Below are 3,319 nucleotides of genomic sequence, written 5' to 3'. Positions count from 1 at the left end.
AATAATAATATGGATGTTCTTATAAATAAGACTTGTATTATTACTCCACGCCTTTCCTTCTCCTCACTTCTCTCGGTCGTCCTGGATCTCTCCACCTTATAAATAGTTTGTGTCTCCTCACCCTCGTCAAGACACAACACCCTTCTCCGTGGCAACGGCCCTGAGGATTGACACTGCAGTTATTCTGGCCAATGTTCTTGTTTACATCCTTTTTCCCCTCCTCTCTTATCAGTGCTGAGTGTAGTTAATCTAATGAAATGTCATGACGGTTAAGTTGCTCCCCTCAAAAAAAAAAAAAATCTCAGGGTTACCATGTAGATTTTTGGTTTTTTAAACATGTCCAAAATATACACGATTTTCATGCCAATGATGGTTATATTGTATCTTTTAGAAAGTATAATTTTTACTATATACATGCATTTTTCCCCTCTTCTGGCCTGAAATTAATGTGGTCATGGTTTCAATCTTAAAAAGTCAGTTCATAATCAAATTACTCCTTTGATTTGAAAATGATGATTTAAAAATTCCGATTTTTCCAGTTTTAAAATAAAGAATAAAGTGGAACTTTGATAACTAAATTTCCCATTTTCTTAGTACAAATTCTTCGATTAATAGTCTAATTTTCTACTTTCCATTATAATCAGAGAATTATCATTAAATATTAATTTGTTGATATGGGTAGAGTATACATTTAATAGATATTATTTGAAAGCTATGGATGATTAAATTGAATAAAACGCAACACAAAATATGTTATAAGGTAAAATAAGGGAGGGGCGTGCGTAGTATTATATTTTGGCAGGGATTGCGTTTGTCATTTTTTGAAAAAACAATTCAATAATACATTTTTTGGAAAAAATTTCAAGAATTCAGAGCTCTTCACAAAAAATGGAAAAATTAAATGACATTTTTAATATTAAATGTTCTAGTAAAAAGGGGAAAAATCCTTAATCCGTGGGTGGGTGGCTGTTACAACCCCTCTAGTCTAGCCCCTGCGAACGCCCCTGTAAGGATACGTATAATGGATACACATTACATATCCAGGTATGGCAATAGTACAATTAATTTGTTAATAATACGTTGTAATACTATATCGGAATTATATTTTATAGCATAACAACGAAACATTTACATTTAAATCTCTCGGAACCTTTATCACTAAAGCAAGTGTAGTGATGATGCGTAGACTGCGTAAAAAGAAAGAACACACATTAGGTATGTTACAAAAATTTCAAATTTTATTTTGTCCTTTGAAACCTATTTCATCTAATGGATAATGATGAAAATGACATTTTAATACCAAAATTAATGATGGGACGATTCCAAAAAAAAACAACCCCGAATCCAATGCAATTCTAGTAAAATTTCCAATTGCAATTCTTGAATATTTTAAATAATAGTTAAAAGGTACATTTTGGGGAGAATTGAAAAAAAAATTCTAAAAATTTAATTAAAAAAAAAAAAATTAATTTAATATTGATTTTTTTTTAAATCCACAAATATCCTCATAAGATTACATTTTTTGGAAAGAAATTTCAAAAATCCAAGGTTATTCTCAAAAAAATTCAAAATCCACAGTTGCTCACATCAAGAAATAATTCAAATATTTTGGCAAATTTTAAAAAAAACTTAATATTATGCTATTCAATTGCGGGTATTTAAAAATATCATCTTTTGCACAATACTATACTCTGTAATTAATGAATATTTCATTCATTTAGTTTGATAGAAATATGATATTTTATTCGATCAGAGATTTTGCTTAAAACATAAACAGTACAAAAAAAGGCCTGAAATTTTTATTATTTATTGGTCATAAATCCCTTAATATTGAAGCTAGAGATATGAGTTTGGTTAGTGATGGAACAATTAATCGGGAATGGGAAAATCGGGTGTTTTTTCTAGAATCGGGATTGGCATCGGAAAAATAATGTTTAATTTGCAATTATGATTCTTATTTATTACTGTTATTTAAGTATTCATTACTTTTTTAAGTTATGAAAAAAATAGCCTCCCTTCCAACATAAGAAATTTTTGCTTTTTACTAGTAAATTTATCAAATTTTTTTTACAAAAATTTAATTTTCTGTGAATAACTATATATTTTTATTGTTTTTTTTTAAAATTTAATATTTGAAATTTAATTTTTCAATTTTTTCTTTTTTAAAAAAAATAATTTTCTTCAAATGACTATGATTTTTTGAAATTATTCTCAAAAACATTTAACTTTTTGTGAACAATTTTTATTTTTTGAATGTTTTTGTGAATAGCTTTTGTTTTTTGAATTTTTTTATTAATAGCTATTATTTTTTCAATTTCAAAAATAAATAATTTAATATTTGAATTTTTTTTCCAATTTTTGTTTAAATTTATTTATGTTTTAAAAAAAAAATATTTAATTCTACGGGCGCCCTTGTTAATTATTTTCCAAGTAAATAGGGTTTATTATGTAATTAAATTCGTTTTAAAAATCTCATAAAAGTATCTTTTTAAATAATATTCTCTTTTTCTTACATCAGATATGAGACTCAATATATACCATGATCAATTGTCCGTCATCTTCTTGTGTCTGAATAGGTATTGTTATAATGATTTTAAAGTAATTTGAGACATAATACATGTACACAAAGATTGTGAAGAGAGGTGAAAAGGTCGTGGAATTTACCACTCTTTAGAGAACTGATGAAAAAAGAATAGATCAAATCTTGAATAAAATTATGATCGAGGACTACTACAAGTGGGAAAAATGAAAGATATTTATGGTTGGTTAAAGAAATAATATATTGTACGAGTAGATAATATGTAAAAGATCCCTAAATGTGATTTATATATTATATTCGATTCATGGAGTAGCTAGCAGTAGAGAGATTTATTGAATTTATTTGTGCAATACACCATGAAGGAGAAGGAAGGAAGAAGTGTCGTATAAAATATTTCGACAGCGAAATGAATATTAATAGATCCATATTACACGAAGGAATATTCAGTAAATCATTCTTGTTCTCTAATAAATAAGTACAATTTATTTAATCAACCACATAAAATTTGCTTTAAGAGTTTCATCATTTACTTTTCAATTAGAGGAATTTCCTTAGTATTCATTACAAACTAAAAATCAAAAAGAAATAACCCATTTATAGATATTTCCCACACCAATGGTTATATATTACAAAAATCAACTGTCCATTATGATATTACGTTCATATTTTTAACTGTGTAATCATTAAACTTGGGATGTTTGAGTGATTTTCTTTTTTTTTTTTGGCTAAAATGAGTAAAAAATAGAAGATCATGATTTGGTAATTTGGTGCAAAAGTATT

At 26.8% G+C, this 3,319-nt stretch overlaps 1 long non-coding RNA gene across 1 annotated transcript; it reads left to right on the top strand.

The window, feature by feature from the left end:
• The first annotated feature begins 699 nt into the window (after window positions 1–699).
• Window positions 700–3,025, top strand: LOC121122296 (uncharacterized). Its single transcript, XR_005865776.2, has 3 exons — window positions 700–1,044; window positions 1,113–1,215; window positions 2,519–3,025. It is a non-coding gene; the product is annotated as an uncharacterized lncRNA (long non-coding RNA).
• Window positions 3,026–3,319: the final 294 nt, after the last annotated feature.

Source organism: Lepeophtheirus salmonis, chromosome 7, assembly GCF_016086655.4.
Source record: "Lepeophtheirus salmonis chromosome 7, UVic_Lsal_1.4, whole genome shotgun sequence".
Classification (NCBI taxonomy): domain Eukaryota; kingdom Metazoa; phylum Arthropoda; class Copepoda; order Siphonostomatoida; family Caligidae; genus Lepeophtheirus; species Lepeophtheirus salmonis.
The sequence above is the reverse complement of the archived record's forward strand: the minus strand, read 5'-3'. Positions and strand labels throughout refer to the sequence as shown.